At 45.6% G+C, this 17,267-nt stretch overlaps 1 long non-coding RNA gene across 3 annotated transcripts in view; it reads right to left on the bottom strand.

The window, feature by feature from the left end:
- Positions 1-1,853: 1,853 nt before the first annotated feature.
- LOC117879413 overlaps positions 1,854-17,267 on the bottom strand; it is a 47,717-nt gene continuing 32,303 nt past the window's right edge. For all 3 annotated transcript variants that reach the window (XR_004646262.1, XR_004646261.1, XR_004646260.1), the window contains one exon: positions 1,854-3,046. This is a non-coding gene — a long non-coding RNA (uncharacterized LOC117879413). The remainder of the gene's footprint in view (positions 3,047-17,267) is intronic.

Here is a 17,267-nt window from a genome sequence, read left to right as displayed (position 1 = left end):
CTTTACTCTGCCTAAGTTCCCGCTCGCTGATGCCTCAGTTTCTCCTTTGGACTCCTCAATAACTCAAAAGCTTTCACATATCTAACAGCCCTCCCTTGAAGTCTGGTTTATGAACAGAGTTCAAAAGTAAAATAAAACTGTAGCTTAATCTTTAGCCAACTTGTTCCCTATATCCCAGGCTTGCTGGTGGTACTGGCTCTCTGCACTGCCCAGGCCTTGCCCCTGGGAGCTAAGAAGGGTCTATATGTAGTGCTGCTCACACCACCCTTGTGCTCCTTATCAAGCAGTTTATTTCCTACCTGATGTCTCCTTTCTTTCTCTTGAAAAGACCTAAGGCCTCCTCTCCCCTTCCCTTCACAGCTTCTCTTATCTACCCCCAAAGGCTTGAGTTAGAAATGTGACCCACCTGTCATGTGACATTACTCATTTTCTCCACATGGAGAGGCAAGTTGATGTGCTATAGGTGGGGCTGGAGCAGTCTTCCCCGAAAGGGGTCAGCCACCCTGCGAGAGGCTGTTGGTTCTCTAGGATGAAGAGACAGACAGCTGCCATCAAGGAAGACCTCTCTATAAAGTCTGATTCGATAAACAAAAACACTTGATTTTTTTAAAAATTCTCTCTTCCTTTCTTGTCCCATGCGGTAACAAATTAATTCAATTCAGGACTATAAATGGGTCCGAGTCACAATATGCTGACCCAGAACTGGAGCCAAAGTCAAACTGCCCCAAAGTCCAGGGCTAGAGTTCTACATTTGGAGGTTTGACGTTTTAGGGATGGATGGCCCAATCCGTTCTGGGACAAAATTGGAAGTAGTATGGTCAGGGAGAGGAAATCTTAGCACAAATCTCATGAGGATCCCTTTTGGCAGCCTGGGTTCCATTAGCAGGTGGAAAAGTCTTCAGGACTGGCCCCCAAATCCCCAGGCACCTCCTGAGATCCATACAGGACCCAAGGTTATCAATGGGAGGTCGGGGCCATTTGCATGGAAGCCCTGTGTCTGCACAGCACCTCTGACACCCCATCCCCATGGCAGCACTGAAGCCATAGGACCAGGGGCTCACCTCAGTCACAGCTACCCAACAGACCACCCTTGGGCATCAACACCACGGAAGCCTCTCCATGGAAAAGATAACATATCCTTTGCCTTGTGCACTCTTGCAGCTCTCAAATCCTTTTGGTGCTGGCTTGTGAAATTGCCTTGCAAAATGTTATCTTGAACATAGATCAGATGGCAGGTTTGCCTCAAACACTACTGAACATACTTTGTTTTCTGTGTGTGTGTTGTGCTTTCATTGGAGAGAGGGGAAAAAACAAAATAAATATATACCCAGCTGTGGGAATGAGATGATAAAAATTACACCTTCTGAGGGATGGGGGGACAGCCTGATCAACTCCAGCCCCTGGTTTTTCCAATAACTGCCTTATGTCTGCTTATCCTGTGACCCCCGCTTTCCTAATATACTGTTCTGAGGAAACGTGTAATGCTGACAATGGGTTTTTTCTCCTTATAACAAACCTCCATTATGTTTTTCTGTCATGCCTTTCATGCCTGGATACAAATGCCACCCGCTTGAGTCAAGATTGCATTGCCATCCTCTGACTTTCCTGGGATACTTACTTCATTCCCAGACAGATGTGGAGGAAAGAAAATTTGATCTAGATGAGACAAGAACAACACACTCACTGTTGATATAATTAGAATGAGCCTGCAGGTGGGACTAGCGAGGACAATGACTGGACTTTCAATTACAGTCAAAGTAACTCAGAACAAGTCCAAATAGTTGTCTGTGATTGGAGTACCTCTGGCAAAGAGCCTGTAACCTGGCAAAGTCAACCAAGAGAATCTAGCAACAGTTTGTCTAAGTATTTATTGCTGGGAGTTTAAGTTCTAAAGGTTTTAAACAATGTTTAAAAACAAAGCGTAAAGAAAGGCCCTTTCAGGAGGGCATTAACAACAACAAAGCATTGTATAACCTGGCGTGGCATCCAGCCTCTAAGGGCCTTTGGTTATCCTGCTAACATCAGTTTCCCCCTCCTTCCCCTCTGCCAAAGACTGAGCCATTTGTAGTGTCCATAGCTCCCAATTGGCCTCAATACTTGTGCTTCCCTTTGCTGGTGTGCAATACGGTACAGTCTTAGTGTACATGATGACATACTATTTTTCCACAGGTTCCCGGCCTTATTCAGTGCACAGGATGGAGACACAAGAGGCCAGAATTAAGGCTGCATGGACAACTGTAAACCTGGTATTCCCTAACTTCCGAATGTTTCTCTTTGCAACCTAAATAATGCTCTGGTAATGTTACTCTTTGTACACTATAAATTATGTAAAACCTTGTGTTGTGGGGTCTGAGCCAATCTCTAACTGTTGGGGATTAGAATGAGACCTTCAGGGGCAGGAGGGCTAATTACACCACATCTGCCCACTGCAAGGTTTCTTGCATCTTCCTCTTAAGCCTCTAGCACTGGCCTCGGTTAGAGGTAAGATAGTGGACTGGATGGTCCATAGGAATTGGGTCAGGCCTATGTGCTTAATTTGGCAAGGCTGCTGTTCATAAGAATATTCCTGTGGTGTCTGACTATGCGTTAATGTGCTACCGCTTTGCTATATTCACAGAGGCCAAGAGAAAAGATAATACCATAGTTGTTAGCAGAGTACCAGAGATCTAGGGGAAGCTATACAGGCACAGAAAATACCTGCTGTGTAATGCAAAGTCAAGTGAGGTCTAGTAGAGCAGTTGCTTCAACACTCCCATTGTAGTATTCTGTAGTATCCAGTTAATGAAGTGAGCAAGATTCCTGGATTCAGGTCAATGCCACTCCAATGTTGTGGCAGCCTCAACGTAGCTTCAAAAGCGTCTCCCTCCTTCCACCATTTCCTTCATGGCGCTCACAGCCACTGATGAAAAAACATCTTTGGGGATGGACTCAGTACTCTCAGGGGGTAGCAACATCAGTGGACTGGGGAGGCGTGTGTGGGTACCCAATGATTCTTCCAACATCTCGGTTTCTTTTTATGAGATTTGTTTCCCAAGTGACAACTGAGCTGCAAAAACAATTTTAAAACTGTGTGTATTGCATTATACAATAAACATGATGCTAGAGAGAGCAGATGAAAGGCATTTCAACATTCCGCTACCCACACTAAGAGCACAGAGGGATTTGAGCAATATTCACATTTTGAAAACAGCAAGGAGGGGTTAAAGATTCAGATGATTTATATTTCTATGAATTTATCAGAAGGCTCCAACTAAAAGCAGATCCTAAGGAAAACAGCACCAGGAACATCACAGCAAAGCAGAGTTTTAAGGAGGGATTTGAAGGAGGAGAAAGATGTAGCTTTGTGAATTTTTACAAGGAGCTCCTCCTGGGGTGAAGGCAGCATGGAAGACGGTGTGAAGGTGCTTGTTTGAAAATTTAACAAGTGGGTGATGGAAGCTGGCATCGTGGGCCGATCAGAGGCGGGAGTTGACATTTTGATAGTGAAAGAGTGGATAGGTAGAGTGAGGATAGGCCATGAGTGGCTTTGAAAGGGAAGACAAGTGGCTTATGTTTGATGTGATGCTCCTGGGGGAATTCTGCACCACTGCGCAATGCAGAATTTTGCAGAAATTAATGTTGTGAGCGGAGAATTTCCTTTCCCCCTCAGAAGTGGGCTGTAGTACTGCTAGCCGCCACTAGAGGCTGCTGGACCTGGCAGAGTCCAACTTGTACAGTAACTCCTCACTTAAAGTCGTCCCTGTTAACATTGTTTTGTTGTTAGGTTGCTGATCAATTAGGGAACATGCTCATTTAAAGTTGCACAATGCTCCCTTATAGCATTGTTTGGCAGCCGCCTGCTTTGTCCACTGCTTGCAGGAAGAGCAGCCCGTTGCAGCTAGCTGGTGGGGGCTTGGAACCAGGGTGGACTGGCAGCCCCCCTATCAGCTCCCCGCTCCCCTAAGTTCCCTGTGCGGCAGCTGCCCAGCAGGCTATCAATTGCCGGCAGTTCAGCTGTCCCTTCCCCCACTGCCATGTGCTGCTCCTGCCCTCTGCCTTGGAGCTGCTCCTGCGAGCCTCCTGCTTGCTGTGCGGGGGGTGGGGGACGACGACTAATGTCAGGGTGTCCCTCTCCCCCCTGCTCCTGCCCCTCGCTTACCCCATTTCCATAGACCAGCGGGGACACAACAGGGCACAGGGCGGAGTGAGCGTGCTGGCAGCAGAGGCTGTATCAACTTGCTGATCTACTTAAAAAGGCAATGTACTTAGAGTGGGGTCAGCGTACTTAAAGGGGCAAAATGCATCTCTCACACACACACGGGGTGTGTGTGTGTGTGTGTGTCTCTCTCTCTCTGCCATGCTGTCTACCCTCCCTCCATTCATGCTCCCTTGTAGAGAGTGAGGCTACATTAACAATGTGTTAACCCTTGAGGGCTCAGCTGTTCTAGTTCATCATTTACCAGTAAGTCATTCCCCAGGAAATATCCCACCCTCTGACTCCACCACCTCACCCAAGCTTCACAATCATCATTGCTGTGTACAGTATTAAATTGTTTGTTTAAAACGTATACTGTGTGTGTGTGTGTGTGTGTGTGCGCGCACGCGTGTCTAATATGGTCTTTTGTCTCGTGAAAAAAATTTCCCTGGAACCTAACCTCCTCCCCCCCCATTTACATGAATTCTTATGGGGAAATTGGATTCGCTTAACATTGTTTCACTTAAAGTTGCATTTTTCAGGAACATAACTACAATGTTAAGTGAGGACTGTATATAAAAGACACTGCCAGAGGGAGAGGGATGGAGCTATAAGGTTCCCAGTAGCTGCAGTCCCCAGCATGCCCTGAGGGAAGGCTAAGGTGGCGCACAGGAAACTCTGTGTAAGCCTGGGACCGAGCATCAGGCTGTTTCTCACTCTGGATCACTGGGCTCTGGGGGAGGGGGAGGGCATATGGGTATCTGGGAAAGGGCGAGGGGCCCGCAGCTGGGCTCTGGGTGGGTATCTGGGCCGGGGGGGCCTCACGGGTGGGCTCTGGGGTGGGTGAAGGGAGTTCAGGTGTATTGGCGGGGGTGTGGCTGGGCTCAGGGTGGCGGGAAGAGGGCAGAGAAACAGGAACGGGGTTGCCATAGGGATTTCTTTAACTCTACTCCTGGGGGAATTTTTGTGTGTGTCTGTATTGTTATAGACATACTTGCTGACAGGTATTTTGAAATAAATTACCAAAATAATTGAAACTGGTGTGATTGTGTAGTGTTATTTTGACAAATGAAATGTGCAGAATTTGTAATGTTTTGGCGCAGAATGTCCCCAGGAGTAATGTGATAGAGAAGGGGAAGCCGACGGACAGATTCAAAGAGAGGGATGACTTGGGCAAAGCGATGGGCTGGGAGAATGATCTTTGCAACAACATTCTGAACTGATGCAAGCAGGGCAACATGGCATTTTTCAAGGCTGCACAAAAGGATGTTGCAGTAATTGAAATCTGAGATGAGAACTCTCACACCCTTATTAAATAATAACTACAACTCTATGCTCTAAAACAAAGCTATCCTTTGATTAATCTTGTGCATTGTGTCTGATTTTGTTTTCTGTTTCATACAGCACTGAATACACTGTTAGTGCTTAACAAACCCTGCAGTGTGATGATTCACCACTATATATGAACTCACCTTGTATTATACAAACAGGGATTTTTTAAAATTTGAAAACAAAATGTATAACAGAATGGTTCATTTGGGGTGGGTAGGGAGGTGAGTGACTTCAATACAATTCACTTAAATAAAATATAACTAGGAAAGGAAATAAAAATATACAGCAGAGAGAAAAAAATCTTGGAATACGTGTCAGATTACTGCCTTTTCCTAGACCACCTTTACTAAAATATAGTAACTTCTAAAAGTACAAGATTCAGTGCAGGCCAGAACCTGATAGCTAGTTTGGTTCCACTACTACAATATCTTTATAAGGCTGACATGTAATAAGTCAGACTTTCCGATGCATCTTTAAATCCAGTAATATTATGTATCAGGCAAGCAGATCTCTTGTGAGGACATACAGCTCCATTAATAATGACAGAAGACTCACTCCTTCCCATTCTAGGCTAAGGTAATGTTTCAAAAAGAAGGATGTGCCTGCCACACCCACATATTTAAGGGCATATAAATTAAAAAACATTCCCAGAAGCCAACCACACACATAATAATGGCTTGTAAGAGGTACCTATGAAAAACCTAATAAAGAGTGACCCTGACCAGTCATGCCACCTTGCAATTCTTCCTCTTAGGCTAGTCAGACACATGCACAGCTAAGTGCAAATCCTCCAGATTCACTGTCTGATCAAGTTATGGAAAAGTAATTATCTTCCTTTGAAAAGTGGCTAAGAAAACAGCATTAGGTGTAGAAGTATTGACCCTGTACTTCTGGAAGCACTAAAAACATACAGATTGCATGAGACAATTTTCTTAGGACACTATGGCAATGTTATCAGCAATGCGGCCATTTGCTTTTGTATCTTGGCACTGTGATACAGACTGATTACAGCACAGGGGAGAGAGCGGGCTGGAGGTGTTTTAGGGCCCAGGAGAGTATTCAGACCCTGTTTTCAGCTACAAACCAGCCACCTGTCATTTACTTCTGTCTGAAGTCCTCATGCAGTGGGACGCTGCTGTCCTCACTTCTGGCTTGCTGATGTTCACTGCAATGAATGGGCTGGATGTGTGCTGCCTCCAGACAACAAACTGATTCACCGTCATGCGAACTCACAAGCCAACAAAAGCAGTGGGGAAGATGGAAAGATCTAAGGTAGTGAGGGCTGTAACAAATATTACATACAACGAACAAAAAGGGAAATATGTAACGACAGACACAAAGAGTTGCCTGGGTGGAAGGCAAGTGTGAAAATCCTTCTCTCTATTCCATGTCCAGACTACCTGCTTTAGAGAAACCCTCAAACTGCTTGGAATCTTAGGGGGATTCCCAAATAATTTCAGTCTCTAGGCAATACTGCTCTCACAAGTAGCTCCAGTTCTCACTTGCATTTGATCTGCTGGTTAGCTCCTCCAAGGAGCAGCCTGCAGAAGCAACAGAGCATTTGAGAGAGAAGCAGCAGAGTCTCTTAATGGGGCACCTTGACAGAGAGCGACAAAACAAATGCAGTGGTAACTGCTGAGTCATCATTCCAAGTGTATAGCTGTTCTCTCCAGTGGTGAGAAATGCATGAGCTAAACTGAGACAATGCCAGGGCAACCTGCTCTCCCAACCAATGCCTTCCACTAGGCCAAATCTCTTCTCTCCATAGGGAGAAGGAACATTTTTATGCAAAGGACAGATCTATATGGGTAAGGGATACAGTAAAAGGGAACAGCATTAGCTGTTTAAGTAATCCACAAACATCTTATACATTCATATGATGGTATATTGCCTGCTTCTCAAATCTTCCATGCACATCCTTCACCTCTCAGTGTGTCAGTGTTACCTAATGCTGTTGCGAAAACCGATTTTATGTAGTAAATGAACTTTCTTCAACACTTATACAGTTGGCATTTTGCCAACTACTGTAAAAATAAATGTGCATCTTCTCCAAGGATGTTCTCTAGTAAAATGCTTTCCAAACAGATGCATGTTTATAGGGGTAACAGAGGCAGATACAGTAGAACCTCAGAGTTACGAGCATCCAGGATTACGAACTGACTGGTTAACCACACACCTCATTTGAAACCGGAAGTATACAATCAGGCAGCAGCAGAGACAAAAAAAAGCAAATGCAATACAGTGTTGTGTTAAATATAAACAACTAAAAAAAAATAAAGGGAAAGTTTAAAAAAAAGATTTGACAAGATAAGGAAACTATTTCTGTGCTTGTTTCATTTAAATTAAGATGGTTAATGGCAGCATTTATCTTCTGCATAGTAAAGTTTCAAAGCTGCATTAAGTCACTGTTCAGTTGTAAACTTTTGAAAGAACCACCATAATGTTTTGTTTGGAGTTACAAACAACCTCCATTCCTGGAGTGTTTGTTACTCTGAGGTTCTACTGTAGTTGCCCAGAGTCAAGTTGCAAGAAAGTTTTTTTGAAGCTAGTCAGAATCTCCACTCATATTGCTTGTGACATTTCAGATTTCTCATTCACATTAAGTCTGGTTTGTCTTTTCTCCTCAGGAGGAAAAGAGAGGCAAACTAAGGAACTAGAAGTAGATGAAATTAAAACACCCAAAAATGGCTTTTTCTGTGTAGCTTCCCTCCAAAATAACAGATAAAAAACAAGACTAGGAATGAAAAAGCAAGAGGAAGTTCGTTTGCACTCTTGGTTGATTTGTCAATTACAAAATGCAATTGCTGGCACCATGACACATTTAGATGATCTTAATCAAGCTTTGATGATTGCTTTATTAGAAAGTGCACACACTTATAGCTTTCACCTCCCCAGGAATCTATGGTAAAAAAAAAGGCATCTCCTGTGTTTACAGTAAGGAGCCCCCACAACTGCTACAGAGCAGTAAAGCACTCAGACATTATGGTGATGATAGGTCTAAGAACATAGAAGAGATGTTGAGTTTCTGATGGTGCCCACTATAGCCCCCATTCTGTAATGAGCTCCATTTGGATGGAGTATTATGCCTGTGTGGAACATCATTCACTTTGCAGGATCAGTGTCTACAGTAGCAGTGCTTCTAGTTACCCACCAATGGTTCCAAGTCAGAGAGACAAAGGTCATGACTACACTACAAACATTGGTCAACTCAAATTGTATTGGGGCCGAGATGCTGAAGTCTGTACATCACTCGGGTGCATACATACTTGGCTGTTTGTTTCAGCACTGCACATACTCACCAGGAGTGCTTCTGTGGATGCAAAGTGCAGCACACCATAGATAGTTATCCCAGGGAGCCACGTGCTGCTGTCTGGTGCAATGCCTTTTGGGAAATTTTTGCAGTGTGTTGTGAGATAGAAATGACTTGCCTGATATGATGGGTATATAAACCCCACACTCAGCAACAAGGGATTAAGAAGCTATTCTGGGCTCAGCCAGCTCCACCTCCCTGCCACACATGCAAGAGATGCAAAGGCTGGAGGAGGAGTTAAAAGAGAACAGAACAGGTCACCAGTGAGCAGGCCAGGGAAGAGAAAAGACCTTTATCTTGCAGCTCATGAAGAAAGGATTGAGGGAAGACAGGATCTCTCCCATCCACAGCTGCCTGAAGGTCCCTCCCAGAAGGAAGAAAAGACCAACTTCTGATAGACCCTGAGAGGGAGGCATTTCCCCCCCTCACACCAACTAGCCCGGTTTATTTGTGTTGATTCTCTGTGTTTGGTAAATGGAATACCTCGGAAGGGGAGAGACTCAGAGCTAACCTGACTGGAGGGCCCAGGCACAAGAGGAGGCAGCCACCACTCCAAGAGGGAGAGAGTTACCATGCCATGCCCAGCCACGAAGAGGTGAGCTGACCCCCTTCACTCTTTCCCTACAGACTGCAAACTATGGACAATAGAGGAGTGGTAGGAAGTGGCCCAGGGAGGACCGCCTTAATGCACTCCTGAGTGTCACACCATTTTGTCTCCCTCATAGGGTCCTGGGTCGGAGCCTGGTGGAGCAGGAGGGTCCAGGCTCCCCTACCAAAAACCCCTCTGCAGGTCAAAGAGCCTAAGCTCCTGACCACTAGGCATTGCATCTCATGACTGAATACCATCACATCCAGGGATCTCTGGGACTTGGGAGTCAACCTCCCAGCATGCAACTTTATCCATTCCATAATACCATCCATATCCCATAATTTTTGCACATTTTTTAAAAATTCCACAAATTGACGCAGTACTTTTTGTTGTCTGCCATCCCACATTACAAGGCAGTTAATGCTTGTTTACTGGGCCCAGAAGCAGCACTCCATCATTTGTATCTGCTCTGTGAATGCCCCTGAACTGGTTTTCGCCAAGTGCCTTTGCAAACTGTCCTCCAAGAAATCACCATGTCCCTCATTACAAGTCTGCAAATACAGGAGAATCATGTGTCCTGTATTTGTAACATTCATGAGAATAGTGCTCCAGGGACTCCATGCATCTGTCACCAAAAAGTGCTATGTTGATGAGCAGTTGCAGCAGGACTTTCAGATGTGAAAAGCCATTCCTGGATCTGTGTGCTGAGCTCACCTCAGCTCTACAGCACAGGAACACCAGAACGAGAGCTGCATTGACAGCAGAGAAGTGAGTGGCAATCATGCTCTTGCAACGCCAAATTGCTACCAGTCAGTGGGAAATCATTTAGAGATGAAAAATCCACAGTGGAGGCCGTGATCATGCAAGTCAGTGGCGGATTACCCACGGAGGCAATGGGGCCTGTGCCCAGTGGCCCCGGCCTATTGGGGATCCCTGGAAAAATGGGCTCCCCCGCAGCCTGCTCTGCCCGCCCAGCACTCCAGCTGGAGAGTGGGGTTGGGGCGTGGGGGCTTGCCCAGCTTTGCCTGCCTGCACCGCACTCCCCGGCTTGAGCGCTGGGCCGGCAGGCAGAGCGGGGCAAGTCCCCGCACCCTGACCCACTCCCTGTTTGGAGCGCCGGGCAGGTGTGGCAAGCCCCCAACCCCAGTCCCCGACAGGAGCAGGGGTGGGGACTGCAAGCAGAAGGAGAGGGGAGAAGCCCCTATTTGCTCTGGCCCAGGGGCCCCACCAAACCCTAATCTGCCCCTGTGTATGAGCTATTAATTGTTTCCTATTATGCAGGACTATGACTTTTGGCAACATGCAGGACAACGTGGATTCAAACTGCAGCAATGGGGTTCCTGAACTGTGGTGGAGCCATCAATGGTACATATATCCCTATTTTGGCACCAGGTCACCTTGCCACAGAGTATATCAACAGAAAGAGTTACTTTTCTATGGTTCTGCAAGCATTGGTGGATCACCAATATCAGTGCTAGCTGGTCAGGGAAGGTACATGATGCACACATCTTTAAGAATACAGAACTGATCAGAAAGTTGAAAGCAAGGACATTCTTCCCAACAGAAGGATTACCATTGGCATTGTTGAAATGCCAATAGTGATTCTGGGGGACTTAGCTTAGCCCTTGCTCATGAAGCTGTTTTCTGGCCACTTCAACAGCACCAAAGAAAGATTCAGGTATTGGCTCGCCAGGTGCAGAATGACTGTTGAATGTTCTTTTGGTAGATTGAAGGGATGCTCGTGGTGTTTATTCACTAGATTGGATCTCAGTGAGAAAAATATCCCAGTGGTTATAGCTGCCTGTTGTGTTCTCTGTATCCATGAGGCACAGGGTGAAAAGCTGCAGCCAGGATGGAGGACAAAGGTGGAGAGTCTGTCTGCTGACTTTTGAACAGCCCCGATAAAGGGTCATTAGAAGAGCCCAGTGGGGGGCTATGTGGTTGAGGGAGGCTTTGAAAGAGCACTTTAACAGTCAGCAGTCAGGTTCTGGGCTGAAGTGTTGGGTGCGGCTAAGAATTGTTTAGTGCTGGCTGTACACTTACAAAATACGATTGGGTATTTTCCTGACCTTATGAGTTATGTGGTACTTGCTGTGCATTTACAAGTACTGTTTGCTTTGAGTACTGCTACACACTCTGAAATGTGTTGTGAGCTAAAAGAACTTTAATCTCCAAAAACAGAATTTCATTTTTCTGGATTGCTTTCCCCCCTCTCAATGTGCAGAAACACACTGGCAATGGGATATGGATTTTTAAAGTAAATTAACGGAAAGGCAGTAAACATTTCTGTCCATTACATTGCACAAATGTAGTCCATTGTGGTGACAGATATAGTGACCTGTAAGAACCATAGCTGGTATCTGAAGCTGTGGTTTTCTGTGCTGTCCTTGCCCATTGGTACGTTGTGGGAGTGTAGGAAGCAGTGACCATGGAGTTCTCCAAGAACTCCAAGGATGAGTCTGGGATTTGGGGATCTGCAAGTCAATCAGGGTCTGCAGCATTTGGGGAATTTCTCTGTCCTTCTCCTGTCCTCATGCTGTTGGTCATATTGGCCCTCCAAGCCCTTTGTTCATGGTCTGATGCAGCACTAGTTTCAGGAATGTGTCCTGCCTCATCCTCTGTTCTACTTCTCATCAGGGTCAGGAGTTCTGTGGATGTGGAGGGGGCAGGGCCATCCTTATGATTTATGGGGCCCTTTCCAGTATTATTAAACTGGTACCCCTATGCCCAGGAGCGCTGCCAGCTTTTCTGCTGCCCTAGGCGGTGGAAGGTCCCACCGCCGAAATACCGCCGCGGTCGCTGCCCCCCAAATTGTAGTGCCCTTGGGGACCGCCTAGGTCGCCTAATGGGTTGTGCCGGCCCTGCCTTTGCCCGATGGCAGCCCAGACTCTCATGTCTATTTTAGATAAGGGGGGTCTTTTGAAGGATTTATTTAAAAAACTATATGTCTGAAGATCCAAGAATTTAATGCTAAAGATGAATACTCCAATTGTGCATCTAAAAATCTATGCAAGGATTTTTTAGAAATGTGATTTTATAATCTTCAGCAACACACTAATGACATTTTTAAAGCAAATTTTAAACTAAGGTCCTGTAGACTACATGTTCTGAGTAAATATTACAGTAATGCCCAACTGTTTTTGACAGTAAATTCAGAAACTGACAGTATATACCTGGGGGTTGACAGATGCCTGTTAAATGGCTTCCTTACCACTTGAGTGGCTCTTTAACAATTTCAATGTTGTGCTAATAGGTCTGGCAGGCTGGAGGCTTTTTCACTTTTAACTACTAGATCCCCTCCGGAGGAAGACTCATCAGGCTGCAGCAGCCAGCTGTGGTGGGAGCCTGCAGGAAGGGTCAAAACAGGGTAGGAAGAGGTGGAAGGGTGGACACTAAGACCCAGGGGTGCCCCCAAATTTTCAGGTGCCCTACACAGCTGCATATGCTGCCTATGCCTAAGGATGGCCCTGGGAGGGGGAACCCCTCCAGGCTGCCACACCAGAAGCTGCTGATAAAGACAGACAGATGTACCACTGGCTACAGAGTTGCAAAAGAAAGGGAAAGAGTAGTTTCAAAACTCCCTCCCCTTAGTCACATAAACATGTTCAATAAGAAATGCTTAGTGACACCTCAGCTTTGGATCACCTCAGCACAGGCCTGTTCTCTAGCTCCAGCCATGGTGAGTACTGCCCACCAGGGGCAAGATGTGGAAAAGCTGTTCTGTTTCACAAAGCTATAAAACCTTTGTTTGTATTCCAGGGGTATGAGCATAGGGCAATGACACTGCATACTGGCATGGTTTTCCACAGGCAGTGGTGGTTTTAGCTGGTATCCAACTCCTGAGGGTAACAAAGGCACAGAGAACACAGCTGTTGCTGTCATCTCGAAGCTACCCAAGCCCCATGTCGCTAGCTTGTATACTGCAATGGTGCCAGCCGAACCTGTCGTGGAGTGGTGTGGGAAAGTGTCCTTCCACAGAGGAAGAAATAAGGCAGCTATCCTTGAACCTTTCAGAGAGGATTGCAGAGTACCTCCATGGAAGGTTCATCGAGATCTCTCAGGCGGATAAAAAGGAAATCGCAATGTACATAAACAAGGTGCTCCATGTATCATCCCCTAACCCAACATGGAAATGAAAAGCAGATGCCAACTCTACATGGATGGCACGTAGAAAAAGCTTGGAGAGGCTAAGCCTCCCCAAAGAAGGCTGGCCATCTAGGGGGCAAGAAATGCTGGATATGACGTGGGTCACCTACCTTTGGAGGTGCACTGGCCTTCTTTCTTCGGAGCGCCACTGCTGGAAGCTCCCTAGAAGTTGGGGGGGGGGTCACCAGTGCCCAGAACCATGGTCCCACCCGCACTTGGCATCTTCCTGTTCCTGCTCGGCCTCTTCCCCCCAGACTCCCCTGCCCGCCACTTGCTCCTCTCCGCACCCCTCACCACCACCATCGCTCACCCTTAAGGCATGTAAAAAGTGGGAAGGCATATCCCTCCCACTTTTAAAAGTGATGGGGCCCTTCCAGTGCCCCTTAGCTGAGTTGTTCTGGCATCAGCATGCACAGCCTCTCATGGGCTGGCACAGCTGTGGGACTCCTCCTGCTGTGCGTGCTGATACCGGAGCAACTCAGCTAAGGGGCACCGGAACAGGGGGACCCAGGGGTCCATGGCCCCATCACTTTTACATGTGGGAGGGCTATGACCTCTCATTTTTTTCCTGCCTTAAAGCAAGGGGAGGAGGGGGCAGATAGGAGTGAGCTGTGGGCAGGGGGAGCCTCAGGGGAAAGAGGCGGGGCCACAATCTGGGTGCCAGTGGCCCCCCCACACACTTCTGGGGAGCTTCCGGTGCTTGCATAAGCCTCCCCAAATGAAAGAGTCCCCAAAACTCTGCCTATTCAATTATATCTCTACTATTTGTACCTCTACCTCTTCTTGCATGAGTAATGCAATAAAAAGTCAATACCTTTGTCTTGTTAACTTGGGCTGGGCACCATCTTAAAATATAAAGATTATATAGAAAAATGCATGGGCATACTTACCTGAGTTCCCTTCCTCTTCATCAGGCTCATCTGCACTCATCTGACAGGACTGGCTAGTCTAAAGTGGATTCTAACAGGCTTGCTTTGTGGCAGTGGAGCCAGCATGGTCAGTTGGGCAGTTCCACACAACAAGGGTGAGCTGCTAAGCATACTCGCCAAGGTGGGCAATCAGGAAAAGGCAGTTCCAAAGCACACGGGGAGTAGAGGGCATCTAGCTTCTGTGACCCCTAGGCAGTGGTGTTTACAGTTGTGACCAGAGCAGTCATCATCATAGGGAATGGGGCATTGTGGGAAAGCTGCTGGAGGACTGTTAAGTGTTGACACAGGTCACGTAGTGTCTATTCTTGCATTGTGTTAACCTCATTAGGTCAACCATGGCTCCACCTATTTATTGCATTGCTGCAACAGGGTGCTTACACTAGATGCAGACAAATCTGAGTATAGACACATGCACAAATAGGTTGACACAAGGCACAAATATGTTGACCTAACTTAGTAGTGTAGGCCAGGCTTGTGACTGATTTTGAGTTCACCTACACCAGTTTTACCCTAGTATAACTTGTTGTTTACAATAGTAATAGTCAGGCCTATAGATTTCATCAACAAACAAAAATGCTAATCCATATAGCTAGTATGCCACAATAATTGCCAGCCAAATGAATTCAGACAGGTCCAGCATCTGCTGGAGCAGATATTGGCAAACACTGTAGGACCCACATGTTGTCTTGAACTGTCCAGAAACCCAAAGCTTTTGGTCACACATACAGCAAAGTTTACAGAAAATCTTTGACATACACACAATTTAAAAAAAAAAAAAAAAATCACAGCCTGTGTATGTCTGTTCCGGGAGATTTTCCACTGCCCACACTCTCAATCCCAAGGATATTTATTGAGATTGTTAGCGGCAGCAAGGAAATGCATTATGACTCAAGAGAAAACCCTAGAATATGCAATGCAGCTCAATAAAATACGAGAGAGATTAAACAGACACCTTGCATCAAACTGTCCCATCCCAGAGTGAGGAGCACTGGGGTATAGTCCAAAAAATTGCTTCTAATATGCAAATGATCAAAGACAAACTACTATAACAGCAAACTAATACTACCTCCACCATATCTACAAAACCGTCCTCTTGTTATTTATTCAGGATGGGCCAGATGCTGCAAGGTGCTGAGTGCTTTCCAAGCAATGTAAAAACACCCTTAGTTCTCAACAGGAGATGCAAAATATCATGTAGGACTGCACCCTGTTTAAGTAACTACATATTTCCCTGCATCAAATACTCAGGAATATACTCGCACAATAAAACTCTGTACCAACCTCGTGGACTTTTCCATGTACAACAGCACAGCAGCAAATACGTAGGTTTGTCACTGTATAGAGAATAATGCTATAACCTAAAATCCAAATGCTCATCTATGCATTTTATGTGTATATTTACTTGTGCACTTACCTAGAAAGAACCCTACAAAACACATTTTTAAAGAACGCTCTCAACTTTTATTTTTAAACTACATAGACTTAAAGAGCAGGGGCTTTATATAGCATTTTAAATTAAATGTTTCTATATAAAAATGTCCATGGTGTCTGGCCATCACAAAATTAAGAACTCAGTATCACTACAACACATGTTGTTTAGTTAAATCAGCATTCTGAGTTCAGTGGCTACAGTCATCTGCTCTTTGAGGCTGTACAGTGCACATTGAAATTTAGCAATATAAACAAAGTGATCAAAAGAAAGATAATTGCTGGGACATTAACTTGTAAGTCACCATTTAAAGAAAGGATAAGATGCAACATAGTCAGCACTTGAAAACTGCATTTAAAAAAAATCAGCACTACTTTTTCTATAGTGTTCTAATATTTAGCTAGGGGACATTTTAGCAAAGCCCAGCAGATTTGCTGATTGAAGGTAATCAGTCCTGCGCTGAAGGAACTCTCAGGAAGAAGCAAGGAAAAGGGGAGTTCCTGACGGGTCAGCTGTAAGTTAGCATTTAAACACTGGGAAAGTTTCAGTGAAGGAATTCCTATCTGCAAAGCTCAAAGTGCATCAGGAACAATGCTGTGAAAGGCTGGTTGGCTACACCCAGGTTAATGGGGAGAGACAATCATTCAGCACCAATGGTATCCCACAGCACTTCCTGGATTTTCAACAACATTTATACATTTGTGGTTGAGCTATGGAGCTCTATTTTATAGCAGAATTTTAGGATTGTAAAGGGGAAATTTATTGTGGAGATGAAATTAGCTTAAAAGTTAAAATAATAAAGTAACGGTAAATGACAATGGAACCATTCCTCACAAATTGCAATCTACACAGGGCCTGTCTGAACCCTTTTAGCCATGTTAATTTTTTCCATTGAGTGTTTTGTGTATGCCAAGATCAGTATATTGTACTCAGTAGTTTTCCTCATCTCTCAGGAATTTTTTGCACAGCATTATAAGATGCAAGTGTATTGTGAGCAGTTTAGTAGGCAAGGATCCCAGTTTAGAGCAAAAGATATCCTTAGCTTTCTGAGCCAGACAAGCCCTTGATGACCATGAATCCTGCCTTCACAGTATGCTGACTAAGGGTAGGTCTTCACTACCTGCCGGATCGGCGGGTAGTAATCGATCTATCGGGATCGATTTATCACGTCTCGTCTAGACGTGATAAATCGATTCCCGAATGCGCCCCCATTGACTCTGGAACTCCACCAGAGCGAGAGGCGGAAGCAGAGTCGACGGGGGAGCCGCGGCCATCGATCCGGCGCCGTGAGGACCCGAGGGAAAGCGACCTAAGATACGCAACTTCAGCTACGAGAATAGCATAGCTGAAGTTGACGT

This window comes from Trachemys scripta, chromosome 6 (genome assembly GCF_013100865.1).
Source record: "Trachemys scripta elegans isolate TJP31775 chromosome 6, CAS_Tse_1.0, whole genome shotgun sequence".
NCBI lineage: Eukaryota > Metazoa > Chordata > Testudines > Emydidae > Trachemys > Trachemys scripta.
This window is presented reverse-complemented; position numbering and strand designations above follow the sequence as displayed.